The sequence below is a fragment of the Triturus cristatus genome, chromosome 10, assembly GCF_964204655.1.
Source record: "Triturus cristatus chromosome 10, aTriCri1.1, whole genome shotgun sequence".
NCBI classification, from domain to species: domain Eukaryota; kingdom Metazoa; phylum Chordata; class Amphibia; order Caudata; family Salamandridae; genus Triturus; species Triturus cristatus.
The window spans coordinates 79,622,122-79,635,793 of NC_140593.1; the positions used below are offsets into that span (position 1 = coordinate 79,622,122).

General features: G+C 45.3%; 1 protein-coding gene across 2 annotated transcripts in view; it reads right to left on the reverse strand.

The window, feature by feature from the left end:
• The window catches only part of SGO1 (shugoshin 1), a 283,917-nt gene extending 274,080 nt beyond the window's left edge, over window positions 1–9,837 (reverse strand). The window contains exon 1 of one of the 2 annotated variants that reach the window (XM_085630467.1): window positions 9,685–9,837. The gene's annotated coding sequence lies outside the window, so the exon portion shown is untranslated. Of the gene's footprint in view, window positions 1–9,412; window positions 9,433–9,684 lie in introns of those variants that run through there. The other variant, XM_085630468.1, reaches the window with a different exon arrangement.
• Between the last annotated feature and the right edge of the window lie 3,835 nt (window positions 9,838–13,672).

A 13,672-nucleotide genomic window follows, 5' to 3' on the forward strand; every position in this document is an offset into this window, starting at 1 on the left:
CATTGCATGCTGCATTTCAGGAGGCAGATCATAAATTTTCATTGGGTCCCTTTTCTAACAAGAATATCATCGCTGTGCTCCCTAAGCCCGATAAAGACCTTTTGCTTTGTAGTAGCTATCGTCCCATCTCGTTATTAAATTACGATATCAAAATTCTAGCCAGCATCCTAGCATCCCACCTTCACAAAGTCTTACCTTCTCTAATACACCACATTCAAGTGGTCTTTGTCCCGGGGAATTCCTCTCGAAATCATCTCCGTACATTGGCCCACACATTGTGGTCTGCCAAACACCTTTGAGAAGATGCATTAGCCCTTTCACTTGATGCCGAAAAAGCGTTTGACCGCATTGAATGGGAATACCTTTTTACGATAATGCAACGATTTGGATTAGGTGATCAATTCATAACCAAAGTACGTTTACTATATGTTAATCCCTCTGCTCAGGTGAATTGTGGGGGTTTTCTATCTGATGCATTCTCAGTTCAGAGGGGAACGTGCCAGGGTTGTCCCCTATCCCCATTCTTTTTCTTTTAGCAATGGAGCCATTAGCTGCCACAATCCGTCAATCTGCTGAAATCATAGGTGTTCCTCTTCCAATTGGATATTCTAATTTTTACTTATATGCAGATGATATTCTACTCACTCTTACAGATCTCCCTTGATCTCTTCCGTCTCTCCTTCGAATTATCAATGATTTCTCCTCTTTCTCAGGTTAAAAAATCAATTAGGAGAAAAGTGAAGCTCTACCTATTTCTGATGGAACTATAAAAGCAGCTGTATATGGTTTTCCTTTTCATCGGCAGTCTTCACATCTCAAATATCTTGGAATCTTAGTTAATAAGGTTTTGGAAAAACATGGTTACAGACAATTTAGCTCCTCTGCTTTCTCAAATGCAACGTGATTTTGACAAATGGTAAAATTTGGGGCTCTCTCTTTGGGGCGGAGTTCAAGCTTTCAAAATGGTCACTCTCCCACGTTTCATCTATATTTTAGGCATGCTTCCCCTTCAGATTCCTTTAGTTACGCTTCGCTCAATAGATTCCAAGAATAAGTCCTTTATATGGGGTTCTGTTAGGCCACGCCTTGCGATTGCAATATTAAAGGCGCATCAATTATATGGAGGAATGGGTCTCCCATCTATTGAACATCATTCTCTTGCATTGCACAGCTCTCAAATCTCTCACTTCTTGCCAGGAATCAAAGATATTCCACAATGGGTTGAACGCCATCTTTTATCTATGGGCTCAGGTTTCTCTCTTTTATATGGCGGTGGCACTAGTCGTTCTGATCCCAAAAATCCGATCTTATCAGTTATGCATAAATCATGGCAAAGAGGTCATTGTTTATTAGACTCAAATTCGCATATTCATGTCAAAGGTCCCTTGTGGAATAATTCAGGTATACGCATTAATGGTCACACTCTTTCCTGGTCTTTGTGGCAAACAGCTGGCATCTTTTCCCTGGATCAACTTCTCCATAATGGCGACTTCAAATCCTTCTCACAAACAGGGAGGAATTGAATCTTCCTTTACAGCAATCTTCTAAATACCTTCAACTCCAACAATGTTTGAAGAAGCACTTGGGACCTTCCCTTGGTTGCTCCAAGTATCCTCAATTTTATCCTACTTAAATCTATGGGAAAAGCATAAAGAAGTGACCTCTGGCCTTTATAAAACCTTTACGCTTCACCTATTTTCACAAACCCTCTCTCATTATCTTCAAAATAAATGGCAATCCCGTATATCTAATTTTTATACAGCCACTGAATGGGAACAGATATTAGAGGGTTTACATAAAGGTGTACGTGAAGCAAGACTTACATCTTGTATATTTAAAATTCTACATGACGCACTGGTCGCGGGTCAAATTGCATAAAACTCGTTTACTTTCGCACACCATTTGTTGGAGGTGTTCCTCCTCTGGTTGTGACACAACACATACTATTTGTGAATGCCCAAAGATACGGCCTTTTTGGACCTTTGTTGGTAACACCTTGCATTCCATAATGTCATTATGTCTTCCACTCACATCTGCCAATATTCTTTTGCATGATTTACGCTACGCTCCGAAACTCTCCAAGCCGCAAATTCGTCTTTCCATACTGCGTTAGCTACAGCTAAAATTTGTATTCTACGTCATTGGAAGTCATCATCTCCACCCTCACAGGAAGAAGGGTTAGTGGCAATGATACAGACGGCTTCACATGAACGTACAATATACAACCTCCAAGTTCAAGCTGATATCTTTCCCAAGACCTGGTCTCCTTTCCTTACAGCCGAAGTCGATAATACTGCTAATTCCTCTGTCTCTCCTAACACAATTTGTCACACAGACTAATTTACTGCTTTGCATCTTTATACATTAAATCTTTTGCATCAGTACTTGCTTCACCCACTTCCCCATCTTCCTTTACCATTTATTTCCCTTCCCTTTCTTTCCTCTTCCCTTCCTCTCCTTTACTCTGGCCCCACTTTTTCCACATTTCTATTCAGGTCTATTATTATTTCTTATCTTCTTCTTTCCTCTTTTCTCTCTTATATTATCCTATTATCCTCTTCCAAACTATTGTGTCCCCAACTTTTGCAAGATAAGTATTTTCTATGATAGCACTCTTTCCTACTATTATTAAGAAGACCTTATATAAAGTCGCTTCTTTCATATTTATATTTGATTTATTTCCATTTTATCTATTATTAATACATGTGGTATCAATTTTCTATTTCTATCACTGCTTACTATTTATTTATTTGATTATTTATATATAACGTGACTTCTTATATAAATTCCTTATTTATACGTCCGTATTCATCACAATACTACGTATTTCATGTTACATTTTATTCCTATAATATTTCTTAAGTATTCATTAACAATTTATTGCTTTTACCTACTTTGTGTTACCATGTATTCTACTGTAAAATTCAATAAAAAATTTTTTTAAATGCATTGCTGCAGTTGCGGCGTGTTTGCAATACGACTTCAGCAATGTGTGACTTTTACCCCAACAGATGCGTCAGAATTTCTGACGCATCTGTGAAACATTGCACCATGGTGCGCTGTATTGTAAATACGGTGCGTCCATGGTGGCACAAGGGTTTCTCAGGGTGGCGCAGGGAAAGTGACGCATCTTTACAGATGGGTCACTTTCTTGTAAATCTGCCCCAAAGTCTAAACATAATGAATATTACTCTATAGTACATCTGGGCCAGTACAGGATTTACATGACAATTGCCTTGTCTCTTAGTTCACTAAAGGTTAATGTTTAAAAAGAATCACTTTTAATAAAGTACTTCTCGGTGCGCTGCTTTAATGTGATGTATCAATGTCAAAGCTGCTCTGTGCTAAGGAAATACACTTTTTTAAATTTTGAAGAGACTTTATCATATTTTACGTGATGTTTGCTATGTAAATTATAGACAAAACATTTTCCGGGCTCGGCTCGTGCACGGGCTCTAAGATCTGAGCCAGATCCTCGGCTCTGCTCTCCCTATTATTAATCAATTAATTTTATTTTCATAGTGTACATGTCACCTACTCACACACGTGCATTTTCAATGCACACGGTGCTTTTATGCAAGTGTCTCTGAAGTTTATGGAACTTCCAGTGTTGGGTATTTCATGTACCCTGTGTGTGCCGATGCTTCTGGAGTGCTTGCAACATCTGGAGCATCTGCAGCATTTTTTAGCTTTAATACTATACTATCTGAACTTTCTTTTAATTAATTTGGTTGCTTGTTGAAATATTTCACATCTTCTAGCATTACTGCCAGGCTAATTAAATAATCTCCGCATATACTCTAAAATGAGATCGAAGCCATGATGTACTATGCACAAGTTAATAGGTGAAAGAAAGGTTTAAGAGGGGATGGTCCCAGGTTGCACCCTCTGCTCCTCAGTCAGTAACTAGAAAGGAAAGCCCCTCTCTGTCCTGATAAATACATTACCCAAGAGCATGTGCATGCTATGTTAACGTGCAACATCTGTGATACGAGGGGAGCATGGCTAAAAGTTCCTTTGTGCCCTGCACATGCTGACACTTGTAAAGCAGGGCTCTCTCATATGTAGAGGTTATTTAGCAGTAAGGGAACTGCTTGGTTTCTTTTAGTGGAATCTCTGCTGGGTCTGTCAACAATAACCTTTGACCCAGAGCTCTGTCTGTCACTTAAGCACTGGTCATAGAGGCAGGAGGGACTTGTTTGTGTTTACATGATTTCCTTGGTAACTCTGCAGTCAAAAAGGCTTATATTGAACAACTGCTCACCAAGCTAAAACTTACAACAAAAAAAAGTATTATTATTCACATAGATGTAACCTATTGCATTTACCAATGCTTGTTTAATTTTGTCGACTAACCCTTTTAGCACGGTAAAATCCCTCCAATCTGGAGACTGATCTTGGTTCTTTTATCCATTCCACTAACCAGGACGGCGTAGCTCTCGTCCCATCTCTTGGTGATACTCTTCTAGATGCCAAGGTTCAGAAGCAAATAATATAATATTTTCTGGAACAGTTATTATGATAATTACACCTGATGTGGTAGTCTCCCAAACCTTTTGCCTTCACTTCCCTGTTTTGTTGAACTCGGTTTGTTGCCATTAGGACTCTGTGCACTTCACTAAAGCTATCCAGTGTGAAAGTGCTTGTGCTCTCTCACTTATACATGGTAAAGTTGACCTAAACTTGGGTGGCACATTTAATTTACTTGTAAGGCTCTAGTAAAGTGGTGCTACATGTACCCAAGGCCTGTAAATTAAACGCTACTAGTGGGGCTACTGCACCCATTGTGCCACCCACTAAAGTAGCCCTCTAAACATGTCTCAGGCCTGCCCCTGCAGCCTGTAGTGCAGTTTTAAACTTCCATCTCGACCTGACAAAAGAAACCTTAAACCTTCTTTTTTAATAGTCACCCCTCTGATACGTCTTATAGGCTTAAAAGGCAGGGTACATGGTATTTAAGAGGTAGAACATGTATAATTTAGTTTTACATGTCCTGAAAGTAAAAAACTCCTTAGTTAATTTTCAGTGTGATAAGGCTATCTCTCCCATAGATTAACACTGGGTTTCTTTATTAGACTTGATAAGTGATTACGTCAGTTTGGGACCTGAGAGAGAAATGTTGTTTACACTCAATTGAATTGCAATTTAAAATCCTCTTTAATGGCAAACTCAGATTTCAAGTTACTATTCTGAAAAAGGCACTTTCAGAAAGTTGACATTTTTCTGCCTCAACCAAATGTGGCTTTCTGCCAGTTTCCAGGCTCATATGACTTTCAATGGATCTCCTGTGGTGTGCTGTGTATTCCTTCCAGATATGGGGTCAATAGGGCATTTAGTGTGGCACAAGGTGTCACTCTCCTGAGCAGGATGTTGTGGGGGCTGTACTCAGCCTCCCTGATCTTCACAGGGTAACCTCAGGACTTGCCCACCCCTTTCCTGACTTCTAAGGGCTGCCTGTCCTGCCACTGACACATGCAGCTCACATCCAGGCCTGCCTGCCCTTTGTTGCCCCAGGAAAGGGGAAAGGTTACACAAGGAGCATTCCCCTACCACAGGCTGGCACTGAGGTTAAAGATGGCACCTTCAGAAACTCTCATCAGAACATTCCTGGACCTGCAGACTATTCAGATGAAGGACTGCCTGGCTGTCTGAGGAAGGAAGATTGGACCTGCTTGCCTTGAACCCGTGCTACTCAGAAGTGACTCCATGGGTCAGGTGCTTGACCTCCTGTGTGAGCTCCAGGGACATAACAAGCTTCCAGAGGCCTCCTCGTAATTGCACAGCTGACCAGCAGCAACTGGACCTGCCTGAACCTTCCGGAGCCCTGCTGCTGGCCTCTACTCGAGTGAGTCCTGATGAACAAGAGGTGCCCCCCCATGTCCTGGACCCCTGACTGGCATCAGTGAGAACTCATCCTGAAGACAAGATGGGGATACAGGCGTTTTGGGCTTCTCGCAATTGAAGAGTGATCTTTGCACTGGAGGATGACCGCCCGTGAGAAGGACCTCAGCCAAGTTGCAGTGCCACCGGCTCATAAAACAGTTCTCCTCTTATCTAAAAGAATTTTCTTCTTAGTACCCTGGAATAGATTTTGGCTGGTAGGGGTGTGGCTGTGAGGGGGTGTGGGGTTGTCAAAGCATAGATAGAAGCAGTTATGGCTTTTAACAAGATATAACACGTTTAAATTTTTTTTTAGATGGTTTATAACAGGAAATATTTTCTGTTTATGTGTTTTTAAACAATGCTTCCACTCACAAATAGAATACAAATACAAAACGTTTTTGTTATGGCTGAAATATGTTGCACAGCAAACTGAACACATTTAATTTCATACTCCAGTGCTTGTTAATATCACATAACCTAAAGACATTTGAAAACAAAGGACAGTCGTGCATTCACATGATTGAAATTCTGAAGGCGCAAGGAAAGTCTCCTGTCAAAGCCAAACCACCCTCTCCAACTGTGCACTCACTGCTTCATCCATAATTCATGCTATCGAATGCATTTTTATTAATTTTTATTTAAATTAATCTTTGCATTGGGTGGCAGGAAAATGACTCGCGAAATGTTCCAGTCTTCTGAAACAAATGAAATTATGGCGAGGCCTGGCGTGCCTGCGCACATGTCAGAATACCTGTCGTCCCCTCGGGGAGCAGGAATCATGATTGACTATAATTAGATTACAATTAGGCGGGGGCGCGCGTGCGTCGCGTTATCTCCCAACCTGATGCTGCGGCCCCAGTTTTTTAAGGCTGTCATGTCCTGGTACGACCCATTGACAGAAGCAGCAACATTTTCCAACAGGCTACGGTCTCGGTCTGTAAAGGATTGGGCCGGAATGAGACTATTTTTTCAGGTCGAATTTCAAAACTGAAATATTGAAATAATAAGCTCTGTTTTTTAAGTGAGTTTTATTTTTTTTAACAATTTGAAAACTCCACTTTTTCCCACCTTTTCACCCATTTCAGGTTTGGAAAAATAGGGGCAGATTTACAAGCCCCTTACGCCACTTTTGATTGATTTCTAGTGTCATTGTCAAAGTAACAATTTGTCTCTTCCTCTCGAGTGGATGCCACCGAATCCAACAACCGCCTCCTGCAGAACCCCCAAGCTCAGTAAGTCACATAGTTCCAGCAAAGAGGGGAGCAAAGGTAAGGAGGCACTGCAGGACCAAGACACCACACATCTTCACTTAAAAAAAACCAAAGCAAACAACCATCATCATCACTCAACAAACCAAACTGAAGAAAAAGGAAACCAAAAATCAACAGATAAAATACAGATAGAACACAAGCAGGTGTTACAGCCTGAAAGAAAAGGAAGTAGACCCGATAGACCTTCAAATACACAATTTTTCCCGAACCTGTTTGCGCATGTCTGCTTTCCACCATATTGAATACTTTGAGGAACTCGTCCTTGAGTGAACAAACGTTTTTAGTTCTTCTCAAAGGTCAGTGTATTTCAACAATTCCTTGGCTCTCACAGGTGCAGGTATCTTAGCCAGATAGCCAACCTAAACTTTTACACTTTTTATTATAATACATCTTTCTTATAAGCATTTTGTTCTGTTCCTCCACTCCCCACACATCTGCCACAGAGACATTATCTCAATCCTTCTTCCAGCTCATCCAACCTGGAAGCAGTTTGGAGTGTGGTTTCCTGCCTCAAAAAAGATCAAATGGTGCCCTACCAGGAATGTATGACATTACAACGCAAACATTTACAACGCATGCCTTTACAACGCAGTTTTTACATCGCAACATCAATTACAACGCATCATTTTACATCGCATGCCATCACAACGCATTTTTAGAAACTACATTTACAACGCATTTCATTACATTGAATTATACCATTACAACGCATACCATTACATTGCATTTAAGGTGAGTGTTGGTAAGTGTATGTCCCTTACACAAGACACCTCTGCCTACCTTGAAAACATGTACATGACCACAAATAAGTAAGTAGTAACTCCTTCGCCAGGGGAGGCCCCACAATCTCCACGTGACCTCTTCCCAGGCCCCCTGGGCAACTCACTACAAACCATAGGAGGGACGACAGGCTTGGGACAAGCTGCCAAAAGCCAGCCCAAAGACAACAATCTGTCTACACAATACCAAAAAGCTAAATGCCCATCATGTGTCAGATCTTTCACACTGTTTCTAAGACTGGTGGGTACCGCTAGCATCGTCCCTCAGAAAAACAAACCTTCTCTCTGCCAACACCTCACTTACCTCAAAAAAGAGATGTTAATGTTAATAAAATTTGTAGAGCGCACGTATAGCCTGTAGTGTATTGGTGCTGACTGCACTGAAACACAATTGCACAATCCTTAGTTTCTAAAAAGCCATGTTTTTAGCTCCTTTCTAAAGGAAAGTAGGGTGGACAAGGCCCGGAGAGGGTGAGAGGCTGGGGGAGGGTTGTTCCAGAACTTGGTAGTTTCAGTGAAAAATCTTCTTCCGCCCCAGTTAGTTTTTTGGAATCTGGAAACCATGAGTGTCTTGGCTCCTAAGGAGTGCAGGGGGCTCCTAGATGTGTACCACTGGAAGAGGTGCCTTAGGTAATTAGGACCTGTGTTGTGCAGTGCCTTATGGGTGATGCAAAGCGCTTTACATTTTATTCAACTTCTCACTGGAAGCCAGTGAAGTTTCTTAAGTTCGAGGGGGATAGAATATAATTTAAGGATTTCCTAGTAGAACCCTGGCGGCAGCGTTTTGTATCACCTGGAGTTTGTTAATGTATTTTTCTGTAAATACATGTAGAGGCTGTTACAATATGATGAAGTTCCAACTTGAACAATTTCTTGTCATATCAACCACCCACCATGTAGTATGACATTTTTGAGAATCCCATCCTGTTTAATTTATCTATTCCACTCGTCTTCCTAGATAGCTTCTTCTGTTATCACAGAAATGCTCTCCTCAAATCACATATCATCAATCACAGCGTCCTCCTCAGATGTGGATGCTGTTGCCACCAACTTGGAAAGACAATCTGCAACACAATTGTTTGTGCTTGAAATTTATTTTACCTCAAACGTACATTCCTGCAGCTCAACTACCCATCCGTGGGGGGCATGGCTTGGATCGCAGAAAGATGGCCGTGTGAGCCTGTAGCTCTGTTTTGGAGGAACGCGCTTTCAAGTATTTCTCTGGCTTCGGAGCACCAAAACAGGACATTACAGACAGCCCGTAACCTTAAGACATTGCCAACGACGATGCGTGCATAGGAACCATCGGAAACGGCTTGCTACCGTTAGATCTGGGGGGCTTCCAGGTCCCCTGAGGCTCATGGTTGGACCTCCGCTACATGCAGGCCGATGAGCAGGGATACGAGCGAGCCTCGACAGAAAACTAAGCGGAAATGTGAGAACCGTGCTTACTCACATACAAATAAGTAAGGGTCTCACCTTCATTCGTGTGGAGTCTATTTAGTCAAGCCTGTTATGTTGTGTGGACCACCCTACTCCCCTGTATATGCCTGACCTGTGGTTGGCGCCCGACCCGGAAGTGGTTGAATAATAAAAGGTTCTCGGGCCGGAAGCTAATAAAAGGTTCTCGGGCCGGAAGCTCCAGGTCACTTGGCCGAGTAAACTATCCTGTGCGTGAGCGTGAATTCATTCTGCGTATCATCACTCACATACTGTGTCTGATACATCACCCCCTGTGTTCCCCTTCTCACCAGGGTATTTAACAACTGGCGACAAAGGTGGCTCTCCGTCACAGAATCCCGTGGTGACCGTGCTTGCTGGTGCCTCTCCTGCTCCGACGACTGAGCGTTCTTCCAGCGCCCTCTGGTGGCGGCCGCCACGCAGCGGAGACTGTGTTTTCCAACGGAGTCCTGCGGAGCAATTGTGGTGCTCTCCTGCCTGCCCACCCGCCGCTGGTGAGTGCAGCGGTCTGATGCCTGGCCGTTAATATTCCTCGGGCCGGCATTTCCGCGCACGTGGTGCTGAGCGCGCGCCCGCTGTGATTGTCAGCGCGCGCTGAAGGTGTTCTCCGCTGCATGTCAGCGTGTCTGCAGCGCCTGCTGCCTACCCACCTTTGCTAGTGGTGGGAGTGATGCCACTATTTACAGTGCCAGGTGCCATCTCCCTTTTCTCCTTTATACATCTCCCTGAATATGCAGTCTGTGAAGAAGAGTACAAGCACCTCCACGTTTCCCATGACATGTGCAGTCTGTTGAGGGGATTTGGAGCCTAATCAGCTGGATTCCTGGTCAGGGGTGCCTGTATGCCTGTTACAGTGTTGGCCTGTGGTGCAAGTCTCTAGCACACAGCTGAGGATTTTGTTTTCTATCCTCTTCTGGACTGGTCCTCCTCCCATTTACCACTGTGCCTCGAGACACAGGCACACCATGGTCTACGCCTTCCTCCGTGCCTGCTGTATTCTGGCGGATGCCTGGGTGGTCAGGTCTCTGTAGGGCAGGCAGCCTCCGTGTTTTGTCATCTGCCAGTGTGAAGGATGGAGACTGTGCCCCCGGTTGAGGCTTTTGTGGTCGATGGTCCGCCGTCTGCGCAGGTGGCCAAATGGAAGGAATGGTTGGAACGCCTGGAGAACTACTTTGCCGCAGTGGGCCTGAAGCCGGAAAGACAGCGGCCCATGCTCCTACATTTGGGCGGTCCTGCGATCCACAGACTTGGAAAATCGGTGGTGGAAGCCGGTCCTCCCCACACCTATGCCACGCTCAAAGCTGCCCTGACCGCGCATTTTGAACCTCTAGCCAACCCAGATTACGAACGTTTTCTTCTGCGACAAGCGCGACAACTGCCGGAGGAGTCGGTGGATACATTCTACGCTCGTTTGAAGGAATTGGCGAGCACTTTGCCTGATATAGATGACGAAATAAGGGCGCAGTTCATCCAGGGGTGTTCATCCGTCAAATTGAGAGAAAACGTACTTGAAACGCCAGGAATCTCCATGGCTGACATCCTAACCATGGGCCGATCCAAGGAATTGTCGAAAGTGCGCGCGGCGCACATGGAGGCGGCCCTTCAACGTCAGGTGAAAACTGAACTGGTAAATGCGATGGTAGCTGAATCTTAAAAAAAACGGCTACCAAGAAAACAGAACGCAGCAAGCCACCACCTACAACTCGATCCTGCTACATGTGTGGAGGCTCATACCCTCATCAAGGTCCATGCCCTGCTCAAGGGAAAAGATGCACGGTGTGCCGCCGGCTAAATCACCTGGCGAAAGTATGCCGCTCGGCTGGACGTCAACGACAACAGGGTCGACAGATCAACGCTGTGGACTCCCCACAGGTGGGGGAGGCTGAAGACGACATGGACGATGATGATGCAGATGGCGCGGTCCAGGTCATCCATGCTCTACAGCCCAACGGATGTTGAAGGAGGAGAGTCCCAAAGTGTAACATCAAGATTGCAGGGCATCCAATACCAGCACTCATCGACACGGGAGCGTCAATAAACATAATGGCCCAGTCCATGCTAAAGACAATCCCAATACAGCCAACCCTGAGGCCAACGTCCATACAAGTGTTTGCTTATGGCTCCACCACACCCCTCACAGTGGTAAGTGTATTCACCACCGACATTTCCCATGGATCACGTTCTTTGCGCACCAAAGTTTACGTCACCCAGGAAGATTCCGGAATGCTCCTGGGTTGTCGTACTGCAGAACATCTACAGCTGGTGATTTTCGCTTTTGCTGTGCACCTGGAAGATGTAGAGTCCCTGGTGGAGGAGTTTCGATCCTTGTTTGATGGCATAGGGTGCCTTAAAGACCACATGGTGCGGCTCCATGTAGATCAGTCAATACAGCCGGTTGCTCTTAAACATCGAAGAGTAGCATTCCACCTGAGGCCAAAGGTTGAAGAAGAGCTGAGGAAGCTGGAGGCCGCCGATCTCATCGAGCGAGTGGAAGGTCCTACTCCATGGGTGTCTCCCATTGTGATAGCTCGGAAGCCGAAACAACCAGGCGAGGTCAGGATTTGCGTGGACATGCGCCTGTCCAATCATGCCATAAAAAGGGAACGTCATCTAACACCCACGGTTGATGACATTGTTGCGGAAGTCAGTGGGTCACGCTGGTTTTCAAAGATGGATTTACGGGCGGGCTATCATTAACTCCTATTAGATCCTGAGTAAAGAGCAATAACGACTTTCTCCACCCATGTGGGCCTGCACCGATACAAACGTCTCAGTTTCGGGGTGTCCAGCGCGGCAGAAGTCTTTCAAGACACCATCCGAGGAGTACTATCTGGTCTCAGAGGGGTCATAAATGTCAGCGATGACATCTTGGTACATGCACCCACCTTGGAGGAGCACATGGGTCGTCTTTGATGCGTCTTCCAGAGATTACAAGACAGCGGCCTCACCCTGCACCGCGAGAAATGTGAGTTCCTCAAAAAGGAAGTAGCTTTCTTCGGATACCATTTCTCACAGCAAGGTGTATCGCCTGATCCAGCGAAGGTTCGTGATATCCAGACCGCACCAGCCCCAACCACGGTAACCGGTGTAAGAAGCTTCCTGGGCATGGTCACGTACTGTGCCCGGTTCATCCGGGATCTAACAGGTCTAACCGCACCTCTGCGAGAACTCACGAAGACCACCACGTGGGAATGGGGTCCCGTGCAGGAAAAGGCTTTTCTGGACACCAAACACGCCCTCTCGGCGGAGACCACGCTAGCCTACTTTGACCCAGCCCGTGAGTCAGAACTATCGGTTGATGCGAGCCCTATCGGACTGGGAGCAGTGTTATCTCAGAAGCAACCGGACGGGGAGCTGGCCCCGGTAGCCTACGCAAGCCGAGCCTTGACCAACACGGAGCAAAGATATTCCCACATCGAAAAAGAGGTGATAGCAATTCATTGGGGGTGTCGCCATTTCCATTTATACCTGTATGGGCAACCTTTCACGGTCCACACGGACCATAAGCCGCTGATTCCCCTTTTCATGGGCATCTCGTCAAAACCTCCACCAAGGATTGAGAAATGGATACTGCAGCTTCAAGAATAGCAGTTTAAAGTAGTCTACCGTCCAGGGACCCAAAATCCTGCGGATTTTTTATCCCGGCATGCCAGGCCAGTCACCCAAGAGGAAGAGAGTGAAGCGCAGGAGACGGAAGAGTACGTCAAGCTAGTGGTGCAACGCTCTCGACCCCTTCCCATACGGTTAAGCTACATCATAGAGGCGACCAATCAGGATGATTGCTGGGGGATGGCGATCTCAGCGGTATGGTCGGGAAGGTGGCAATTTCTTCTCGAAACCTGGCATGCAGAACTGAAGAAGCACAAACGGCGCTCAAGGCTCTCCACAACGTCCGCTCAGAGTTAGCCGTGTCCCCGGAAGGGTGTCTGATGAGAGGTACTCGCCTGGTCATCCCCAGGTCACTGCAACAGCGAGTGGTGGATTTGGCTCACATTGCTCACCAAGGAGTGGTAAAAACCAAATCATGCCTGCGCAGCAAGGTATGGTTCCCGGATCTGGACAAGGTCGTGGAGCGGACTGTCCGCTCATGCCCGCTCTGTCAAGCTGTTGGTCCAGCTGAACCGCCGGCACCGATTGTGATGGAAGACATACCTCCTCACCCTTGGCACAGAGCGAGTGCTGATTTTGGGAGCCTACCTGATGGCAGACACATGCTTGTTGTCATCGATGACTTTTCTAAATATCCCGAAGTCGAAATACTAGATTCAATCACAGCAA